The sequence below is a fragment of the Oncorhynchus mykiss genome, chromosome 3 (genome assembly GCF_057628025.1).
Source record: "Oncorhynchus mykiss isolate SJ-2025 chromosome 3, ASM5762802v1, whole genome shotgun sequence".
Lineage (NCBI taxonomy): Eukaryota > Metazoa > Chordata > Actinopteri > Salmoniformes > Salmonidae > Oncorhynchus > Oncorhynchus mykiss.
In genome coordinates this window covers 53,356,693-53,380,921 of record NC_143024.1, presented here as the reverse complement: position 1 = coordinate 53,380,921, position 24,229 = coordinate 53,356,693, and the positions used below count along the sequence as shown (strand labels likewise).

At 44.2% G+C, this 24,229-nt stretch overlaps 1 protein-coding gene and 1 long non-coding RNA gene across 3 annotated transcripts in view; one reads left to right on the top strand and one right to left on the bottom strand.

The window, feature by feature from the left end:
* LOC149984588 (uncharacterized) overlaps positions 1–24,229 on the top strand; it is a 238,972-nt gene that overhangs the window by 48,856 nt on the left and 165,887 nt on the right. The gene's annotated exons all lie outside the window — the stretch shown is intronic.
* LOC110519971 (tomoregulin-2-like) overlaps positions 1–24,229 on the bottom strand; it is a 182,662-nt gene that overhangs the window by 71,268 nt on the left and 87,165 nt on the right. The window lies entirely within an intron of this gene.

The following is a 24,229-nucleotide window of genomic DNA, read 5'->3' as shown; positions in this document are numbered from 1 at the left end:
GTCCGCTAGGGACCTGTTTCCATCATACTACGTTTCTAGTCAATAATCCATACCGTGTGTGTGTGACTATCCTGTGTAATTATTTAGTTAGCCATGAGTAAGGCTGGGTTTTTACAGATGCATAAGGTTCCGACTATTCAGAATGATGATGTGTGACTCACCACCTGAATTCGGTCTTATGTTGCAAAATGTGAAATGGTGTTTATTACATTGAATAAAAGTAGAGACTGAGCTACAAAATGGTATGGCATTCACTGCATTTGAGGAAAAATGGGAAAGTAATTCTGCTTTGAAAGTTGATCAACTTGTAAACTCACTTTTGAGAACTGCCTTGGAATGTTTTGGTATCTAGTGAAGAGCTCCTCTTTGTCTACACTCATTCAACATCATTCACACCCTCTTAAGATTTAGCCCCACCCATCTCATTTTGCACTCAGAGCACACACTTGACGCTCGGGACGATGATTTGTTTACCTCTGGATAACATGAAAACAGCCTAACCAGCTCTGCTAGCAACAATTTCATTACGCTCTTTCTCTGGATATCAAATCAAATTGTTTTTGTCACATGCGCCAAATACAACAAGTGTAGGTAGACCTTACTTACAAGTGTTAAGAAAGTATTTACCAAAATAAACTGAATTATAAAATGAATAAATAAAATTAAAAATTAAAAGAACAATTATATGAAAATGGAAAAAAATAATTAAGGATCAACAATAAAATAACAGTAGCGAGGCTATATACAGGGAGTACCGGTACAGAGTCAATGTGCGGGGGCACAGGTTAGTCGAGGTAACTGAGGTAATATGTACATGTAGGTAGTGGTAAAATGACTATGCATGGATAATAAAAAGAGAGTAGTAGCAGCAGCGTAAAAATGGGTGTGGGGGTGGGGGGACAATGCAAATAGTCCGGGTAGCCATTTGATAAGCTTTTCAGGAGTCTTATGGCTTGGGGGTAGAAACTCCAGCACCATTTTCATCTGGATCCCACCGTACCATCTCCGTAATGCAATCTGGTTTCCGAACTGGTCATGGGTGCACCTCCGCCAAGCTCAAGGTCCTAAATGATATCATAACCGGCATCGATAAGAGACAGGCTTTCGACTCTGTCAATCACCACATTCTTATCGGCAGACTAAACAGCTTTGGTTTCTCAAAGGACTGCCTCACCTGGTTACCCAACTACTTCTCTCATAGAATTCACTGTGTCAAATCGGAGGGCCTGTTGTCTCGACCTCTGGCAGTCTCTATGGGGGTGCCACAGGGTTCAATTCTCAGGCCAACTCTCTTCTCTGTATACATCAATGATGTCGCTCTTGCTGCTGGTGATTCTCTAATCCACCTCTATGCAGACGACACCATTCTGTATAATTCCGGCCCTTCTTTGGACACTGTGTTAACTAACCTCCAGACGAGCTTCAATGCCATACAAGTCTCCTTCCGTTGCCTCCAACTGCTCTTAAATGCAAGTTAAACTAAATGCATGCTCTTCAAACCTGATCACTGCCCGCACCAGCCCGCCCGTCCAGCATCACTACTCTGGACGGTTCTGACTTAGAGTATGTGGACAACTACAAATACCTAGGTGTCTGTCTGGTTAGACTGTAAACTCTCCTTCCAGACTCACATTAAGCATCTCCAATCCAAAATTAAATCTAGAATCGGCTTCCTATTTCGCAAGTAAGCATCCTTCACTCATGGTGCCAAACATACCCTTGCAAAACTGACCATCCTACCAATCCTCGACTTCGGCGATGTCATTTACAAAATAGCCTCCAACACTCTACTCAACAAATTGGATGCAGTCTATCACAGTGTCACCAAAGCCCCATATACTACCCACCATTGCGACCTGTACGCTCTCGTTGGCTGGCCCTCGCTTCATACTCGTCGACAAACCCACTGGCTCCAGGTCATCTACAAGTCTTTGCTAGATAAAGCCCCGCCTTATCTCAGCTCACTGGTCACCATAGCAGCACCCACCCGTAGCACGCGCTCCAGCAGGTATATCTCACTAGTCCCCCCCAAAGCCAATTCCTCCTTTGGCCGCCTTTCCTTCCAGTCTCTGCTGCCAATGACTGGAACGAACTGCAAAAATCACTGAAGCTGGAAACTCATATCTGCCTCACTAGCTATAAGCACCAGCTGTCAGAGCAGCTCACAGATCACTGCACCTGTACATAGCCCATCTGTAATATAGCCCATCCAACTACCTCATCCCCATACTGTATTTATTTATTTATTTATTTATTTAGCTCTTTTGCACCCAGTGTCTCTACTTGCACATCAATCACTCCAGTTTTTAATTGGTATATTGTAATTACTTCATCACCATGGCCTATGTATTGCCTACCTCCCTTATCTTACCTCATTTGCACACACTGTATATAGACATTTTTCTACTGTATTATTGACTGTATGCTTGTTTATTCCATGTGTAACTCTGTTGTTGTATGTGTTGAACTGCTTCGCTTTATTCTTGGCCAGGTCACAGTTGTTAATGAGAACTTGTTCTCAACTAGCCTACCTGGTTAAATGAAATAGGTGAAATAATTTGTAAAAATAAAAGGCGGATTACAATTATGGGTAAATTTGTACCCTATGTTGACAAAAATAAATCTCATGAGTTGCGTTTTTGAGTCAGTGCATAGTCTGTTAAATGAAGTGTGAGTGTGATCTTGTAAACAGGGAGGGCAAAACTTGCAGGGAGGGAGTAACAGGCAGGGATTAACTTGCTAAACTTATTGTGTGTCGCTACAGTATGTATTGACTATGGGGGAGATCAATCAAAATTGAATTCACAATTGGGCCGTACCGGAATCTCACACTTAATTAAACATTATGGAGTGGAATCAAATCCATATCGCTGTGGTTTCAGAATTATAATTTGATTAATCACCTTCAGTTCAGATATGGTATTTCAATTAACTTAAGTGGAATCTTTAGGCATGGATTAGTCGACTCACACATACACTTTAGACACAAACACGCGCGCACACACACACACACACACAGCATAAAGTTTGACCTACTACAGGCCATAAGCCATAAAACAAATTACACATATTATGTTACACAATCATTTCACTAAGCTACTGACTCTTACAAAGGCTGAAGGAGAAGAAGAATTAGAGAGAAGAGAGAGGAGATGAGAGGGAAAGAGAGACATGGAGAATGCTGTCCTTTCAATGCTGATAATTCGGTGCAGTGGTTTAAGGCACTGCATCTCAGTGCTAGAGGTTTCACTACCGACCTTGGTTCGATTCCAGGCTGTTTCACAACCGGCCGTGATTGTGAGTCCCATAGGGCGGTCCACAATTGGCCCAGCGTCGTCTGGGTTAGGGTTTGGCCGTGGTAGGCCGTCCATCGCAAATAAGAATTTGTTCTTAATAGACTTTCCTAGTTAAATAAAGGTTACATTTATGTTAAAAAGAATACAAAAAATATATATTATGTTGCATGGCTCGACATACAGGGGTGCCCACTCTCCATTAGGAGGTTTTGGAAACCCTCCGGGCCAGTCAATCATCCATGTCAGACTTGGCGGTGACATACTGTCCCCATGAGTGAAGGACACTGAGCTAATCACGGCACAACTGGAGAATATTACCAACACCTACGCTCTGTATTTTCCACTGGCTGCCCCACTACCACAGAAAGCACTCAGCTAGGCTGAAACACCTGCATTTTGGAGCTGCCTTACTCAAGAAAGTAAAAAATATTGTTTACATTGTTTGCAAACTAATATGTGACAAATGTTAATGGCAAAATATTATGCAAAACAGGTAAGCTGTAAACAAGTGTGCGGATCATGCCCCTCCTGCCCTGAATGACAGGTCGCCACTGTGTGTCCGTAAAAGCTATATAGGTTCAGAACTTTTGTGAAACAGCACAGCTAAAAATATATGGAAAATATAAATCAAAACTGGATGTTCTTCAGAGATAGATGGGAGGGGTTGAGGAAAGCTGAAGGATGGGATTAAAAACAAACAAAAGAAAACTATTGTAAAAAAAGTGTCCGTAAATTGTATATGGTATATGTATAAGCTGGAAGCAGAAGTTATTGTCCATTAGTTTACTCCAATTAGCGGACTAAACTAATGTACTGGGTGTCACGAATATTACCGAAGGTGGCTCTCCTTCTTGTTCGGGTGGCGCTCAGCGGTCGTCATTGCCGGTCTACTAGCTGCCACCGATCCTTTGTTCTGTGTTCGTTTGGTTTTGTCTAATTGGTTTCACCTGTTCATTGTTTGGTTGTTAGGGTGGGGTTATTTAAGTTTGTTTAGCCCGCTTCTGTTTGTGTGGGCTTGTTCTTCTGTATTTGTGAGAGGTGTTAGTGTTTTGTTGGGTTTTCTCGCTGTCCTAGTATTTCACAATGGGGTACTATTTTGTTTTATAGTTACACCTGTGTTGGGTATACTATTTTGTTCCTATGAATTTTTTGGACATTAAAGCATGTTTTTTCCCGCATCCTTTGCTCTCTGCGCCTGACTCCACACCCATTCACTCACTGAGCGTTACACTGGGTAACGTCTGCATATCATTGTAAAACAAATAATAGGTCTCAGTCTTGGTTAGGGGAAAATAATAAAGGAATATTATATATATATATATATATAATTTTACTGTTCCAGTTAAAAGTTTGGACACCTACTCATTCCAGGGCTTTTCTTCATTTCAACTATTTTCTACATTGTAAAATAATAGTGAAATCATCAAACTTACAAAATAGCACATATGGAATCATGTAGAAATCAAAAAAGTGTTAGAGATTCTTCAAAGTAGCCACCCTTTGCCTTGATGACAGCTTTGCACACTCTTGGCATTCAGCCGTTACCTGGAATGCATTTCAATAAACATGTGTGCCTTGTTAAAAGTTAATTTGTGGAATTTCTTTCCTACCTAATGCGTTTGAGCCAATCAGTTGTGTTGTGACAAGGTAGGGGTGATATACAGAAGATAGCCATATTTGGTAAAAGACCAAGTCAATACTATGGCAAGAACAGCTCAAAAAAGTGAAGAGAAACGACAGTCCGCTATTACTTTAAAAGACATGGTCAGTCAATCCGGAAAATGTCAAGAACGTTGACAGTTTCTTCAAGTGCAGTCACCAAAACCGTCAAGCGCTATGATGAAACTGGCTCTGCTGCAGAAGATAAGATCCCTAGAGTTAAGAGCCTCAGAAATTGCAACCCAAATAAATGCTTCACAGAGATCAAGTTTTTTATTTATTTAATTTAAATGTAACCAAGCCAGTTAATAACAAATTCTTAATTACAATGACGGCCAACCAGGGAACAGTGGGTTAACTGCCTCGTTCAGGGGCAGAACGACAGTTGTCAGTTTGGGGATTTGATTCAGCCGCCCTCAAGTAATAGACACATCTCAACATCAAGCTTCATGGGGCGGCAGTGTAGCCTAGTGGTTAGAGTGTTTGACTAGTAACCGGAAGGTTGCAAGTTTAAACCCCCGAGCTGATATGGTACAAATCTGTCATTCTGCCCCTGAACAGGCAGTTAACCCACTGTTCCTAGGCCATCATTGAAAATAAGAATTTGTTCTTAACTGACTTGCCTAGTTAAATAAAGGAAAAAAATTGTCAAATTCCTGCAAAGAAACCACGACTGAAGGACACCGATAATAAGAAGAGACTTGCTTGGGCCAAGAAACACGAGCAATGGACATTAGACCTGTGATGAATCCAAATTTTAGATTTTTGCTTCCAACCGCCGTGTCTTTGTGAGACGCAAAGTAGGTGAATGGATGATCTCCGCATGTGTGTTTCCCATCGTGAAGCATGGAGAAGGTGTGATGGTGTGAGTTAGCTATGCTGGTGACATTGTGATTTTGAATTCAAGGGTACACCTTGAATTCTTATCAATCGGGTCGGCATTTGCTTTGCAAACTGCCATCATATACGCTGAGTATACCAAACATTAAGGACACCTTCCTAATATTTAGTTGTACCACCCCCTTTTTTGCTCTAAGAACAGCTTCAATACGTTGGGGCATGGACTCCACAAGGTGTCGAAGGCGTATGCTGGCCCATGTTGACAATTCTTCCCACAGTTGTGTCAAGTTGGCTTGGTGTCCTTTGGGTGGTGGACCATTCTTGATACACACGGAACACTGTTGAGCATGAAAAAACCCAGCAGCGTTGCAGTTCTTGACACAAACCGTTGTGCCTGGCACCTAATACCATACCCCTTCAAATGCACTTAAATCTTTTGTCTCTGCTCATCACCCTCTGAATGGCACACATACACAATCCACATCTCAAATGTCTCAAGGCTAAAAAATACTTCTTTAACCTGCCACCTCTTCATCTAGACTGCATTTTTGGTCTGGCAGGATCCTAGGACAGATAGTAGTGGTCTAGCCTAGGCAGCCCCCAATTAAAATCAAATGTCTATCAATGGCCTAAGATACATTTCCGAGTTAAGCGGTTTATGGTGCTCTGGTAGGCCCAGACATATAGATAAGGAGATTTGGACACACACACAATACAACATGTCCTGTTTATAAGATATAATAACAATTAAATGTATTGAAAGTGCATTTACACTCACAGTAAACTTTATCTCTTAATTAAAGCATTTCCTGCTTTGAAGGAAAAGTCCAGGGCTTGCGTAAGACCGCAAGGAAGAAGTCAAAAGCGGTGGCTTGCGACATTTTTGATTTGTTTGTTCACATAAAGTGTGGAGACATCAAACCTTGACATATTTGACCGACCGGCTCGAGTCGGTCTTATTGTTTATTGCTTTGAACTAATTGGATGGACAAATTTCACGTACAGTATTTTATGGGAATTAGAAATTAGCCCCATTGAACACAAATTAAGGCTGGTCTACACTCCAAATGAGGGATAGAGTTTTACTGTGTGTGTGTGTTGCAAATGTATTTCTTGCACGTGATGCATGTGTACTGTCTTCCTGTCCTTCTTGGGTCCACACACATCGCAACGCTTCTTCTTGTTGCTAGCTGCAGCAATCTAGAATGATGAAAATACTTAGTTCTGGAATTTTACTAACATCTCACTCAGATATAAAGTTTACAGCAGGCCAAGGTAGGAAAGTCAGGCACAAAAACATGCAACATCACTCACACTTACTTCTGTGGATCAGGCAGATGGGGCACCAGTATTTTGGCTGCAGAAGCTGGGGTCCTTCGGATATGTTGCTTCTTCTGGATTTGAAGTCTTACCAATGCCTTTACCAGCTCCACGAGAAAGAGACGTCTCCTCTGGAGCCTCCCTCTGTTCCAATCTGGGTTCAACGCCATCCACATGACAAACGCGGTGTTCGCGGAGATGTCCAAGATGTTGAAGAATATCAAAAGTGGCTAGCGTAGGGTTCTTCTTTTGCAGCTGTAACCAGTTACCAGCTTGTCTAAATTGTCCACTCCTCCTTTTGTGGAACTGTAATCCATTATGATTTTTGATGTTCCTGGCCACAGATTCTCCCGTCCCTATGCAGCGTACACGAGTATCACATTTGCCTTTTTTTGGCAAGTAGGACACTAGGGACGTGTTGGCCGTGAACACAAACTTAGAGGAATTGATAGGCCTGTTCTGTGTTTTCAACAGCTGAGGTGGGAGCTCTGGCTTGTTTTTTCGTACTGTTCCTACCATCGTCAGCTTCCTCTTGAGGAGCTCCTGTCCCAGAGTCCCTGTGTCACACCCAGGACAACCTGCATCCCTTGGTTCTTCTCAGGGGCTCCATCTGACATCCCTGTAACACTTGTAAATTCCATATGATGAAGCAGCATCACAGGCAGCCCAGATCTTGATTCCATATTTTGCAGGTTTAGACGGTATGTACTGCCTGAAGGGGCAGCGGCCCCTAAATGGCATGAGCTGCTCATCAACAGTGACGTTGGGCCCAGGGTTGTAAAACAGGGGAAGGCGATCCACCCACTTGTCCCACACTGACCTGATTGCAGCTAGCTTATAACAGCAAGCCCAGGAAGGAGAAAGACAGAGTGAACGCACACAGCAAACATTTTTGTTTCATTTTTACTTGTTTTCACCCACACACACTTTACCTACCCTCGGGTCCAGAGGACCCCAACACAGCATATGTAATATAAATGTGTAGGGGGTGCACAGTGTGCACTCAATGAAATTGTGTTATTTGCATGCTCTTCGCAGACAATTAGCAAAGGCCAATGAGTCTTATGTTGATGAAATAATTCATTTGATAATTTCTCTTTTAGTAAACATTGAAAATGGGTCCCACAGACCCGAACCCCACACAAGGGCTAAGGAGTTACATGTGAGGCTATGTACTAAACAATCAAAGTCTCCAAGACTTAAGGCTGGTTTATACTACGAGTGTGTTCAAAAATGTAATCAGGAGTGCCAGAGTGTGCTCTGGGCATTCGTAATTCAGATTGTCTGTTCGTAAATTCAGAGCGTTTTGGTCTCGGAGCGTTCAGAGCGCACACTGTATGCTCTGGACAAGGAGTAGAGTTGATCCAAATAATTCTGACCCAAATAACCTAACAACAGCCAAGCACTCAAGCTAACTGGTTAACGTTGGCAAGCTTGCTAGCTACTTCCAGACACAAATGAGAGAACAGCTCACTCTGACCATTTTAGTCACTCTAGCAGAGCTGGTTAGGCTATTTTTATGTTATCCAGAGTGTTGGTGACTTCAACTGTGCTGCTGGCAACAACTTAATCTCGCTTTGTTTGCCAACGTTTACTGACACGGACCATATTAAAACAGGTGTTGAGCATTCGTAAATTTGTCAGTTATTCTGTGCTCTGGTACACTCAGAAGAGAGTGCTCTGAAATCGGAGTAGATTTCGAATTTACCAGCAACGCCTATCAGCACTTGTCACAGTGACATCATTAACATCATAAACATTCTATTGAAATCGCTTTTTTGCATAGTGGAGTCATAATGCTACTACCCTGTATGAATCTGCAGTTAGCTAACCAACCAGGTTCAATATTAACCAGCTAACATTAGGCAATAATGAGCAATAAAATGGCTCTGAGACACGAATAATATTACTACACAGATCATACACGTAATGTTAGCTAGTGAGCCAGCCAGCTAACATTAGCTAGATAGATAACAGTACATTTTAACTTCAAATGAAAACAAGTTTCTAAAAAATTAGAAATGTGTAATATCTGAAAATGTAGCTAGCTAGACTATGTTACCTGTATACATGGATGGACACTTCTCCCTCTGTCACGGGTGCCATGGTTGCCCTTAGTTTGAAGATTGAATCCGGAGACAGGTGTTTTATACAACAGCCTTCTGTGTGTTCTCTTTTTGACTCTGTCTGAATATTGCAATCAAAAGCCAGACATTTCTCCATCTCCCTAGCTATCATACTCTAATTCCACCGATTTCAAAACTCAGTCCTCCAGAAAGTGGAGGGCAACACTTACTCAGTTCTACTATGTGATAGCTTTCAAAAAGCTGTGATAGATAGGATTACCTACACATACTGACAGACTCATGTTATGGACAGAAGTGTGCATGGCAGACCAATCCAAACTCATCTTTTAGCATGTCCAGCCCACTCATTATCTCAGCCAATCATGGCTAGCGGGGAAGGTTGCTTACTTTTTTCATGGCTAAACCAACTAAGCTCTTCATTTAACAATTATATTCGTACTTACAAATGGCACACAAGTTTGTTATTAAGGCACATGAAAGTTCACACGTTCCAATAGGCATTTCTGCCCAAAAATGTCTAGTTTCCTGAAACGGGTTACATATGATGAAGCTGTAAAGTCTCAAAGTAATATTTGGCTTGTTTGAAATGTATGCTGTTTAAACGCAGTGCCAAACATTGGATATTAAAGCGGCGGTAACTCACTAGCACTACAACCAGGAATACGACTTTCCCGAATCGCATCCATTGTTTGCACCCCCCAGGGCAATTGAACTGATTCCAGAGGCCGACCCAAAGCACCACCGGCGGAGGAGAGGTACTCGGAGTGGTCTTCTAGTCCGACTTAGGAGGCGCGCAAACCACCCACCGCTTCCGAGTGTATTACTCGCTAATGTTCAGTCTCTGCATAATTACATTTATGAGCTCAGGGCGAGGATTTCTTTCCAGAGAGACATCAGGGATTGTAACATACTCTGTTTCAAAGAAAAATGGCTCTCTCAGGATATACTGTTTGAGTCTGTCCAGCCAGTTGGGTTCTCAGTTCATCGCGCAGACAGGAATAAATCTCTCTCCGGGAAGAAGAAGGGAGGGGGTGTATATTTCATGATTAATGACTCAGAGTGTGATAACATACAGGAACTCAAGTCCTTTTGTTCATTTCCTAGAATACCTCACAATAAAATGCAGACCGTATTATCTCAAAATAGAATTAGCTTCGGTTATAGTAACATCCGTGTATATCCCACCTCAAACCGATACCACGACGGCCCTCAAAGAACTTCCCTGGACTTATGCAAACTGAAAACCACAGTGGAGCAGCAATTCATTGGCTCAGACATGAGACGTATGTGGCAAGGTCAACAGACAAGCATGGACTACAAAATGAAAACCAGCGACGACAAGCTAAACACCTAATTTGTACGCTTTGAGGATAACACAGTGCCACCGATGCGGCCCGCTACCAAGGACTGTGGGCTGTCCTTCTCCGTGGCCAACTCACTTCTGTCATCATGAAATCAAATTTTATTGGTCACATACGTGTTTAGCAGATGTTATTGCGGGTGTAGGAAATGCTTATGTTTCTAATTCTGACAGTGCAGTAATGTCTAACAATATCACAACATCTACCCAATACACACAAATCTAAGGAATGATGAATATATACATATATGGACGAGTAATGTCAGAGTGGTATAGACTAAGATAGAATACAGTATATACATATGAGATGTATATGAAGTGCTTTGAGAGACTAGTCAATGATCATATCACCTCTACCTTACCTGCCACCCTAGACCCACCCCAATTTTCTTACCGCCCTGTGCAACTGGGTCCTAGACTTCCCTACTGCAGTAGCTAGAAACAGTGTTAGGTGAGTGAATGAGGACCCAAAAGCGAACTAACTTAAACAGAGCTTCTTTAATAACCAAACTTAGGTAGGCTCAGATAGACCGGCAGATTCCGACAGGACAGGACAAGGTTACAGCAAACATGACGATAGTCTGGCTCAGGCATGAAACACAAACAAACAAGAATCCGACAAGGACAGGAGCAGAAACAGAGAGAGATATAGGGACCTAATCAGAGGGAAACAGGGAACAGGTGGGGAACGGGTAGTTAGAGGAGACAAGGGACAGCTGGGGGAAAGCGGGGGAGAAAAGGTAACATAACAACGACCAGCAGAGGGAGACAGGGTGAAGGGAAAGGACAGAGACAAGACACAACATGACAGTACCCCCCCACTCACCGAGCGCCTCCTGGCGCACTCGAGGAGGAAACCTGGCGGCAACGGAGGAAATCCTCGATCAGCGCACGGTCCAGCACGTCCCGAGAGGGAACCCAACTCCTCTCCTCAGGACCGTACCCCTCCCAATCGACAAGGTACTGGTGACCACGGCCCCGTGGACGCATGTCCAAAATCCTGCGGACCCTGTAGATGGGTGCGCCCTCGACAAGGATGGGGGGGGGGGGGGGAAGACGAGCGGGGGCGCGAAGAACGGGCTTAATACAGGAGACATGGAAGACCGGGTGGACGCGACGAAGGTAGCGCGGAAGAAGAAGTCGAACTGCGACAGGATTAATGACCCGAGAAATACGGAACGGACCAATGAACCGCGGGGTCAACTTGCGAGAAGCCGTCTTAAGGGGAAGGTTCTGAGTGGAGAGCCAAACTCTCTGACCGCGACAATATCTAGGACTCTTAGTTCTACGCTTATTAGCAGCCCTCACAGTCTGCGTCCTATAACGGCAAAGTGCAGACCTGACCCTCTTCCAGGTGCGCTCGCAACGTTGGACAAAAGCCTGAGCGGAGGGGACGCTGGACTCGGCGAACTGAGATGAGAACAGCGGAGGCTGGTACCCGAGGCTACTCTGAAAAGGAGATAGCCCGGTCGCAGACGAAGGAAGCGAGTTGTGGGCGTATTCTGCCCAGGGGAGCTGTTCTGACCAAGACGCAGGGTTGCGAAAAGAAAGACTGCGTAAGATGCGACCAATAGTCTGATTGGCCCGTTCTGCTTGACCGTTAGACTGGGGGTGAAAGCCGGAAGAGAGACTGACGGAAGCCCCAATCAAACGGCAAAACTCCCTCCAAAATTGAGACGTGAATTGCGGACCTCTGTCCGAAACGACGTCTGACGGAAGGCCATGAATTCTGAAAACATTCTCGATGATGATTTGTGCCGTCTCTTTAGCAGAAGGAAGCTTAGCAAGGGGAATGAAATGGGCCGCCTTAGAGAACCTATCGACAACCGTAAGAATAACAGTCTTCCCCGCTGACGAAGGCAGTCCGGTGACAAAATCTAAGGCGATGTGAGACCACGGTCGAGAGGGAATAGGAAGCGGCCTGAGACGGCCGGCAGGAGGAGAGTTACCGGACTTAGTCTGCGCGCAGACCGAACAAGCAGCCACGAAACGACGCGTGTCATGCTCCCGGGTGGGCCACCAAAAACGCTGGCGAATGGAAGCAAGCGTACCCCGAACGCCAGGGTGGCCGGCTAACTTGGCAGAGTGAGCCCACTGAAGAACGGCCAGACGAGTAGGAACGGGAACGAAAAGAAGGTTCCTAGGACAAGCGCGCGGCGACGGAGTGTGAGTGAGCGCTTGTTTTACCTGCCTCTCAATTCCCCAGACAGTCAACCCGACAACACGCCCCTCAGGGAGAATCCCCTCGGGGTCAGTGGAGGCTACTGAAGAACTGAAGAGACGAGACAAAGCATCAGGCTTGGTGTTCTTAGAGCCCGGACGATAAGAAATCACGAACTCGAAACGAGCGAAAAACAGCGCCCAACGCGCCTGACGCGCATTAAGTCGTTTGGCAGAACGGATGTACTCAAGGTTCCTATGGTCAGTCCAAACGACAAAAGGAACGGTCGCCCCCTCCAACCACTGTCGCCATTCGCCTAGGGCTAACCGGATGGCGAGCAGTTCGCGGTTACCCACATCATAGTTACGTTCCGACGGCGACAGGCGATGAGAAAAATACGCGCATGGGTGGACCTTGTCGTCAGAGAGGGAGCGCTGAGAAAGAATGGCTCCCACGCCCACCTCTGACGCGTCAACCTCGACAACGAACTGTCTAGAGACGTCAGGTGTAACAAGGATAGGAGCGGATGTAAAACGATTCTTGAGGAGATCAAAAGCTCCCTGGGCGGAAACGGACCACTTAAAGCACGTCTTGACAGAAGTAAGGGCTGTGAGAGGAGCGGCCACCTGACCGAAATTACGGATGAAACGACGATAGAAGTTCGCGAAGCCGAGAAAGCGCTGCAGCTCGACGCGTGACTTAGGGACGGGCCAATCAATGACAGCTTGGACTTTAGCGGGATCCATCTTAATGCCTTCAGCGGAAATAACAGAACCGAGAAATGTGACGGAGGAGGCATGAAAAGTGCACTTCTCAGCCTTCACAAAAAGACAATTCTCTAAAAGGCGCTGGAGGACACGTCGAACGTGCTGAACATGAATCTGGAGTGACGGTGAAAAAATCAGGATATCGTCAAGGTAAACGAAAACAAAGATGTTCAGCATGTCTCTCAGGACATCATTGACTAATGCCTGAAAGACAGCTGGAGCGTTAGCGAGGCCGAAAGGAAGAACCCGGTATTCAAAGTGCCCTAACGGAGTGTTAAACGCCGTCTTCCACTCGTCCCCCTCCCTGATGCGCACGAGATGGTAAGCGTTACGAAGGTCCAACTTAGTGAAAAACCTGGCTCCCTGCAGGATCTCGAAGGCTGAAGACATAAGAGGAAGCGGATAACGATTCTTAACTGTTATGTCATTCAGCCCTCGATAATCTATGCAGGGGCGCAGAGACCCGTCCTTCTTCTTGACAAAAAAAAACCCCGCTCCGGCGGGAGAGGAGGAGGGGACTATGGTACCGGCGTCAAGAGCTACAGACAAATAATCCTCGAGAGCCTTACGTTCGGGAGCCGACAGAGAGTATAGTCTACCCCGGGGGGGAGTGGTTCCCGGAAGGAGATCAATACTACAATCATACGACCGGTGTGGAGGAAGAGAGGTGGCCCTGGACCGACTGAACACCGTGCGCAGATCGTGATATTCCTCCGGCACCCCTGTCAAATCACCAGGCTCCTCCTGTGAAGAAGAGACAGAGGAAACAGGAGGGATAGCAGACATTAAACATTTCACATGACAAGAGACGTTCCAGGAGAGGATAGAATTACTAGACCAATTAATGGAAGGATTATGACAAACTAGCCAGGGATGGCCCAAAACAACAGGTGTAAAAGGTGAACGAAAAATCAAAAAAGAAATGGTTTCGCTATGATTACCAGAAACAGTGAGGGTTAAAGGTAGCGTCTCACGCTGAATCCTGGGGAGAGGACTACCATCCAGGGCGAACAAGGCCGTGGACTCCCTTAACTGTCTGAGAGGAATGTCATGTTCCCGAGCCCAGGTCTCGTCCATAAAACAGCCCTCCGCCCCAGAGTCTATTAAGGCACTGCAGGAAGCTGACGAACCGGTCCAGCGTAGATGGACCGACAAGGTAGTGCAGGATCTTGAAGGAGAGACAGGAGTAGTAGCGCTCACCAGTAGCCCTCCGCTTACTGATGAGCTCTGGCTTTTACTGGACATGAAGTGACAAAATGACCAGCAGAACCGCAATAGAGACAGAGGCGGTTGGTGATTCTCCGTTCCCTCTCCTTAGTCGAGATGCGGATACCTCCCAGCTGCATAGGCTCAGCTCCCGAGCCGGCAGAGGAAGATGGTAGTGATGCGGAGAGGGGAGCAACGGAGAACGCGAGCTCCTTTCCACGAGCTCGGTGACGCAGATCAACCCGTCGCTCAATGCGAATAGCGAGTTCAATCAGGGAATCCACGCTGGAAGGGACCTCCCGGGAGAGAATCTCATCCTTTACCTCTGCGCGGAGACCCTCCAGAAAACGAGCGAGCAAAGCCGGCTCGTTCCAGCCACTGGAGGCAGCAAGAGTGCGAAACTCAATAGAGTAGTCTGTTATGGATCGATTACCTTGACATAGGGAAGACAGGGCCCTGGAAGCCTCCTCCCCAAAAACAGATCGATCAAAAACCCGTATCATCTCCTCCTTAAAGTCCTGATACTGGTTAGTACACTCAGCCCTTGCCTCCCAGATTGCCGTGCCCCACTCACGAGCCCGTCCAATAAGGAGAGATATGACGTAGGCGACACGAGCAGTGCTCCTGGAGTAAGTGTTGGGCTGGAGAGAAAACACAATATCACACTGGGTGAGGAACGAGCGGCATTCAGTGGGCTCCCCAGAGTAACACGGCGGGTTATTGATTCTGGGCTCCGGAGATTCGAAAGCCCTGGAAGTGGCCGGTGGATCGAGGCGGAGATGGTGAACCTGTTCTGTGAGGTTGGAGACTTGGGTGGCCAGGGTCTCAACGGCATGTCGAGCAGCAGACACTTCCTGCTCGTGTCTGCCTAGCATCGCTCCCTGGATTCCGACGGCTGAGTGGAGAGGATCCGAAGTCGCTGGGTCCATTCTTGGTCGGATTCTTCTGTTAGGTGAGTGAATGAGGACCCAAAAGCGAACTAACTTAAACAGAGCTTCTTTAATAACCAAACTTAGGTAGGCTCAGATAGACCGGCAGATTCCGACAGGACAGGACAAGGTTACAGCAAACATGACGATAGTCTGGCTCAGGCATGAAACACAAACAAACAAGAATCCGACAAGGACAGGAGCAGAAACAGAGAGAGATATAGGGACCTAATCAGAGGGAAACAGGGAACAGGTGGGGAACGGGTAGTTAGAGGAGACAAGGGACAGCTGGGGGAAAGCGGGGGAGAAAAGGTAACATAACAACGACCAGCAGAGGGAGACAGGGTGAAGGGAAAGGACAGAGACAAGACACAACATGACAAACAGAAGCATTTCGCTACACACACACAACAACATCTGCTAAACACGTGTATGTGATCAATAAAATTTGATTTGACATTGGGCTGCTGGACATGAGCAGGGATAATGAGTGCAATCTAGAAGAGATAGTCGACGTATCAGCAGTGGGCATGTGGAAATGTTGTGGACATGGACATGTTTGATTGTTTCAATCGAAGAGGACTTTACTTAATCTATGTGAATGCACGGAGCCTGCTGCCGAAATTAGAGGAATTAAAACTCCTTGCTTCTAACACCCGGGCTGCAGTAGTTTCTGCTGTATGGCTCGATGGGTCAATTGAGGACAATGAGGTGGAGCTACCAGGTGATAGCTTTCATAGAATTGACTGCAACTGAAACTGTGTGTTTTTTACTAGGAATGATGTGCATTTTAACCCTTGTTAGGTTCTGAAAATGGATGGACTTGAGGTTGCATGGGGAGATATGCACTGTAGGAAGGAGTATTTGGAAAGTATTCACACCCCTTGAGTTTTTCCACGTTTTGTTATGTTACAACCTTATTTTAAAATGGATCAAATCAATCTACAAACAGTACACCATAACAACAAAGCAAAAACAGGTTTGAGAAATGTTTACAAATGTATGTATTAAAAAAAAAAAACAGAAATACCTTATTTACTCAACTATTCAGACCCTTTGCTATGAGGCTCGAAATTTAGCTCAGGTGCATCCTTTTTCCATTCATCATCATGTACATGTTTCTACAACTTGATTGGAGTCCTCTTGTTGTAAATTCAATTGATTTGACATGATTTGGAAAGGCACACACCTGTCTATTTAAGGTCCAAAAGTTGACAGTGCATATCATAGCAATGAGGTCAATGGAGTTGCCCGTAGTGCTCAGAGACAAGATTGTGTTGAGGCACAGATGGGTACCAAAAAAGTTATGCAGCCCTGAATGTCTCCCAAGAACACAGTGGCCTCCATTCTTACATGGAAGACGTTTGGAACCACCAAGATCCTTCTTAGATATGGCCGCCCGGCCAAACTGAGCAATCGGGGGAGAAGGGGCTTGGTCAGGGAGGTGACCAAGAACCTGATGGTCAATCTGGAAGAGCTCCAGAGTTCCTCTGTGGAGGTGGGAGAACCTTCCAGAAGGACAACCATCTCAGCAGCACTCCACCAATCAGGCCGTGGTGGTAGAGTGGCCAGACTGATGCCATTCCTCAGTAAAAAGCACATTACAGTCCACGTGGAGTTGCCAAAAGTTACCTAAAGGACTCTCAGACCAGAAGAAACAAGATTCTCTGGTCTGATGAAACCAAGATTGAACTCTTTGGCTTGAATGCCAAGCGTCACGTCTGGAGGAAACCTGTCACCATCCCTACGGTGAAGCATGGTGGTGGCATCATCATGCTGTTGGGATGTTTTTCAGCAGCTGGGACTGGGAGACTAGTTCGGATCGAGGGAAAGATGAACAGGGCAAAATACAGAGAGAGATCCTTGATGATCCCCTGCCCCAGAGCACTCTGTACTTGCTGATAGGGAATGTATTCTGCTTGGCAATTGTAATACAACTGTGCAGTTAGCACCCAAGATGAGTACACTAGTAAATGCCTTGTATAACTTTAATCAGTTATTTGGACTTAGACAACTGATTGTTGAGTGTATCAGACCAAGAGAAGGTTTCAGTCATGGGTGTTAAATATTGGTTAAAATAAAATCAAAAATTATACTTGAGCCAGGTAATAACTACATGAAGGTACCGTCTATGAAACAATACTCAAAGGAACGTTTTGTATACGTATGTACATGGAAATTTGGGTTGGTCGTATGTAGTAAACTGATGATGGCGATCAAACTTGGTATCTTTTTAAAGAGATGCCACTGTCTGCACTCGACTCTATGGCTCCGATGAAACAAATTCGAATCCTACAGCGGTTAGGGAAATGGTTCACTTCCTTGATCTTAGAACTCAGAAGGAAAAGAGATCGCTACCTGGCCAAATTCAAATGGACAAATCTACAACAAGATTATGATGGTTATATTAAGTGTAGAAACCAGGCAAAATACAAAATGGATGAGGTCAAATCCCAACATTACATAGATGCTGTTAATTACAATTTAAGTCAGCCTCAAACTGTGGAAAATATTAAAGGACATTGGCTCAAAAACTCTCCATAAGTTAAAATCATGTAGTATTGGCCTGGATATTGAGGAAGTTTTATGCTATGACCAGGCAAAGGTTACTTTAACACATTTTTTACCACTATAGCCTCATCTCTGGTTAAGAAGTTACCGACCTGCTCTGGACACTATGGCCAGTCTTTCATTAACAACTTTTACCATTGCTGTCATGAAAACAATGGGAGACAGAGAGCTGGTTTCAAGCGCACGGTGTTTAACTGTAAAGGACCACAGGAGGAGGCAGGTAGTTGGGTCCAGGGGCAGGCAGAAGGTCATACACAGCTGCTCCAAAAAGGTAACAGTACTGGCAGGGAAAAGGCTATTGATGTAGTCAGGGAGATCAGGCAAGAGGTTGATGACAGGAAATCTGATAGGCAGCAAAAGTACAGGCAGGGAATAGGGAAAAAGGCATCGTTAAGTGAGGATGGCCAAAAACGACAATACACTGGTGGACTAATACGGGGAGAAAAAAACTGTGCGCCGAATAGAAATGTGTATCAAAACAAACAATACCTCGCAATGATGGGGTGCAAAGAACTGAACTAAATAGAGTGTGTAAATTACATACAGGTTTGTGAACAGGGGATCAGAAATCAGGTGATTGGGCTCTGGAGCGTGAGCTGCATTCAGGGGATCTATGTGTTTGAGCGTGTGAGCTGGAAAGTGAGCTGCGTTCTGGGGATCTATGCGTTTGAAGCAGACGTTACAATAGCAAAGGTATCACAAACGATTTGTTTGAGCTGTGCATGGTAACAGAGAACAAAGTTTCCAATCTACTATGCTTAAGAGCACAAACAAAGCAACTGGGTTGGAACCTTCCTGCAAGATTCATAAAGAATAGTAATTGCGTCACTGCTAAAATGATAACGCATATTGTAAAACTTTCTGTTAATAGTGGTAAATTCCCCAATGATTTCAAAACAGCCAGGGTGGTTCCGCTCCACAAGAACAGCAGTAAAACAAATTTAGGAAACTACTGGCCTGTGTCCAAAGTTGTTGAGAGATTCGTTTTTAATCAAGTTGAGGCATACCTTCTCGAGCACAAACATTTTTTATGAAGTCCAATCTGGCTTTAGAACAGCTCATTCCACTGATACTTGCCTGCTCTACCTTTTTGACCTCATCAAGCAGGAAAGTGAGAAGGGGAACTATACAGGTAAGCCCTTGACACTGTGGACCATGATATTCCCTGAAGAAACTGAAATGCATGGGTCTAAGTGATGTAGCAGTGAATTGGTTTAGGTCTTATCTGACCAACAGAACACAAGTGTGTGATGTTGGGGATGTTCTGTCAGAGTCCCAAGAAATATCCTGTGTAGTACCGCAGGGATATATTTTAGGGCCTCTCCTATTTCTTATATAGGTCAATGATATGCCAGATAGAGTAAAGTGCAAATGTATGCTATATGCTGATGACTCAGCCTTACTGGTATCAGGGAAGGATACAGCTTACATAGAGGAGACCCTGAGTAAAGAATTGCATTCTGTTAGAAATTGGTTGACTGGGCTGACAAGATAAAGGTAAACTGTGCAGGCATGGAGATTGAATCTAAGACAAGTTTAACTTATCTTGGTGTGTCCCTTTCTGAACAATCATTTTCTGGAGACCTGATTGACATTTTAGAAAGGATTTTAGCAGCAAACAAATTATAATTAAATAGATTAATAACATCAAAGTTAAGAAATTGCTTGTCTCAATCTTGATTCAGTGTCATATTGATTATGCCTTGGTATATTGGGCTATCAAAAAATCTGAAAAAGAGAATTGGGTTCATGCTTAATGTTATCAGGTATATGTTTAACGTGCTCCCTAGGACCCACATAGACGTACAGGAGTTCCGGGAGGTGGGCTTGTTGCCTTTGGAGTCCAGAGTGGACCAACTTCAACTCCATCATGTGTTTGACACCTTAAATGACCGTGCCGCAGATTATATGAAAAACCACATTGATATGGTCTATAACCAGCACAGTTACAATGCCAGAACTAGTGTTATGTCTTTCAAACAGTACAGCGAGGAGCACATTTTTCAATACAAGCATTTGTCATTGGAATAGCCTTCCCTTGGACATAAAGCAAATTAAAAGCAAGCTTGTTGTCTAAGTAAGATAAACCACTCCGCTGCCCCTTGCACCCCCTGCTGTTGGTCAGGTGTATTGATCATTTTTTACGGTTGAAATGTGAAATGAATACGGTAGATTTTTTAGGTTAGGGGAAAGTGGATTGAATAGTATCACTTTCTAGGATGTCAATATAAATTCATGTATTTATGGTTGTTTGTAATTTTGACTAGCCTTTTAATCATGATATGTGTTTGTCACATCCTGATCTGTTTCAACTGTCTTTGTGCTTGTCTCCACCCCCCTCCAGGTGTCACCCATCTTCCCCATTATCCCCAGTGTATATGGTGTTCTATGGTTGTCTTGTCAGGACTTACCAGCGTGCTTTCCCATCTTCCTTTTGCTCAAGTTTTGTGTCATAGTTTTCCAGGTTCTGACTATTTTGCCTGCCCTGATCCCGAGCCTGCCTGCCAACCTGTACCTGCCTAGTGAAGTGAACTAGTGAACTTTGCTGTTAGCCTTCAAAATAAAAGTGTCATTGACAGTGATGCAAATGAATACAAATAGCAGAATTATGCCATAATTGAATAGCTCATGCTAAACGAGGTTGGAATGTTGTTATATAAAATAAACAAAATACAATCATTTGTTAATTTGACAAATTGTATTATACTTTAGAATTGCATTTGGGGCATAATTATTTCACTGTACAGCCTTACCTATGGATTGTGGATTAATGACATTGGGTATCAGTCTACTCAGTGACACCTAGAGAACATTAGTGTCGTGGCACTTATTGCGGGATTCTGAAACAACTATGAAAAAGAGCCAAATGTTTTGTCAACGTATGTGTATTGAACACTATTCTTGAGGAAAAACAATACTGTGTGGATGTTTTGGAGTCTGATAACTCTGAGGAGGACGTTGGGAAAAAATATTTTGGGTATTGAGTAGACTGATACCCCCTTTCATTGATCCCCAATCCTTAGGTAAAGCTGTACAGTGCAATGTGAATGTCAATACACACAATAGGCTGACTGGGGAGGTGATTTCACACAGTCACAGTCCCGCGAAAAGAGCAACAATGCTAATATTTCCGTAAACTCTTCACAGTTGTGTTCTGTGGGTGTCACCAAGTAGACTGATACCCCATTTCATTGCTTCACATTCCAACCTGTTTTAACATTATCTAGTCTAAATATGGCATTATTCCATCAATTGTAACCTTCTGCATGACTTTCAAAGAGGTACTTTTATTTTGAAGGCAAACCGCAAATTACACTATTGTGCCTAATCTTTATTGTGGCTAGGTTCACAGCACATAACCCGGTCCGGTCGAGCGTCACTAGCCAGATGAAGCTAGCTGGCTGCTTATAACGTTAGCTTTGGGCAACAGGGTTAAGTAGCTGGCTCGCTATTTATTTTCATGAACTGTAGTTCAATTTCACTAGGCGAATAACGAGTGTCTATCTAGATAATACTTACTCACAAGGATTCCTAAATCATTGCTAAGAATAATGAAAATGACTGCAGTTTCTACTGGTAATTGTTTTCATGCTGGTTGTATTGGTGTTAGCTAGGTACCAAGATAAAGCTAGCCATCCCAGAAGTTGCGGTCGAACAAATAATGCTTTATTACCAACCCGGTATTGTAAACACATTGTTTGTGGCCGGTGCATGCTTGTGCTACTAATAGTAGTGGTGGCACTTGGCTTGCATGTGCAAATTCAGAACACACAACATTCTATAATAGAACTGTGTTATTTGACGTGTCAAATTAAAAGCGTATTTAACGCGTCAAATAGTGTTATTTGACGTGTATCTTTTTTGACACGCAAAGATCCAAACAACGTTCCACAGTATGTCGTGAAGCTAATAGCAGTGACGCTATTACTGTGTAACTCCGGTAGGGCAACATGTGTACCAGTGCTCGACCTGTCGGCGAAAGCCAACATCACCCACGACAGAGAATGGTTGATTGTCAAGGGCAATGAATTCCATTATCTTGGCGTTAATGAATTTCACCTTTGAATTGTCTCGCTGAAATTGTATCACTCTTTCAAATGACTGCTCGACTTGTTGACTGCTCAATCCACACTGCAGACATTGTGGGCTAGGTTAGGAATGCTGTGTTGCACGTGTAGCGCAGAATTTTACATGGCGTCACTATGTCATGTACCTATGTTTTATAGGTATGAAACATCAGCTTTGACATTGGTTTGGCACATCGGTGTTAAAATAGACAACGGGCCGATACCGAAGTTGACATTTTTAGCCAATATCGTCCGATTCCGATATGTTCACCGATATATCGTGCATCCCTAATATTTATTGGTGGCTGTTCTTGTGCTAGTGCTAGTGCTTCTGTACTACCCTAACCCCCCTTCTATACTGTAACTCTGTCTTTAACCTTCTCTTTACCCATAAACTGCCATCTTTTCTCCACCTCCATCTCTTCTTCCTGCCACCCTCTCCTTTCTACTATCTCGCCATCTAGCGCTACCTCCTCCTTATCTTTGTCAATCCTCCCTCCATCTCTATCGCTCTACTTCTGTTATCACTCTCTGCCTTCTGCTTCTCCCTTTATTTCTCTTCCTCATCTCTCTGGTAATTTCTGTCCATATATCTCTGGTTAACCTTCCACTCTGTTATTAATGTCTGCTTCTCTCTGTCCATCTCTCATTTGCAGGTTAATGGGAAGATTGTAATATGTTTCTCATATCTGACTCCGGGATACTGATTATTCCAGCACGAGCATGCATTAATGAACACCCTTGCATGGACAAACACACATACACACAGGACCACACAAATGTGAGCATGAACGAACTAGTGCACTCAAACGCACATACATACACACACTAACTCACACACACACACATACACACAAATAAACAGTACATGAGCTACACAAACACCTGTATACAGAATATACAGCTACAATAATTAAATCTCTTACATACATGCATGTAAGCACACACCTTTCCTGTCATCTGCTCGAAAGATTCCCACTCCTTTCAAATTTTATCCCAGATCTGCCACCATACTCCAATCCCCTTTCCAATTGTCTGCACACTCTACACCCCTTCTGACTCCCACCACTCATTGAAAAACAATATTGAACATACTGTACATCTAAAACTTCCAGCTTGTGCAAATGAACCCCATTCACATACTAATACCTATTTCAGGCACTATTCACGGTATGTTACCTGTAAAAAAACTAGTAGGCAAAGTTTGTCCCCCTTTCAAACATTATTTTCCACTTCCTTGTAGGTATACCCCTCTTTTATTGTTTTTGTCTAGATATGAAAGGGGTAATACATACACACACGCACATCTGGCTACCCCAGGAGAAGAGTAATTTCTGAATTAAGAGGAGGAGTGTGTAGAGGGGGAAAAGGAGAGGGAAATGGATAGAGGGTGATGGAGAGAAAGAGAGAGAGAGAGCAAGCGACAGAGAAGATACTAATTTCCCTCGTCAGTCTCTTTGACCATCGCTGCGTACCAAATGGCACCATATTACTTACATCGTGCATTACTTATGTGCCCTAGTAAAAAGTAGTGCACTATATAAAGAATATAGTGCTATTTGGTACCCAACCCATGGTCTCGTGTCTCTCACTTGTCACACTCAGGGGAAAAGGTGCACAATCGCTCTCAAAAGTGGATGTATGTGCACATAATTGCTTTGTGAAGGGGGGGGGGGGGGTGGAGTGTGTATGTTGGAAGAGGTCAGAGAATTGGCAAGACTATGTGTCTGTGTATAATAGCTTGGTACAGGGGTGTGTACAAGTGCGAAGCACCTGAGAGCGTGTTTGCTGTATACATGCATGAATGTTTAGTTCAAGGGTATGATAGCATGGTGTGTGTCAGGATGTGTCTGCTTGTCTGAGAGAATACAAACATGTCTGTGTGTGTGTGTAAGTGTTTGTCAAATTTTCCATGCAGTGTGTTCACTGAGGGCATGCGTGCATGTTTGTGAAGACGTATTTCTTT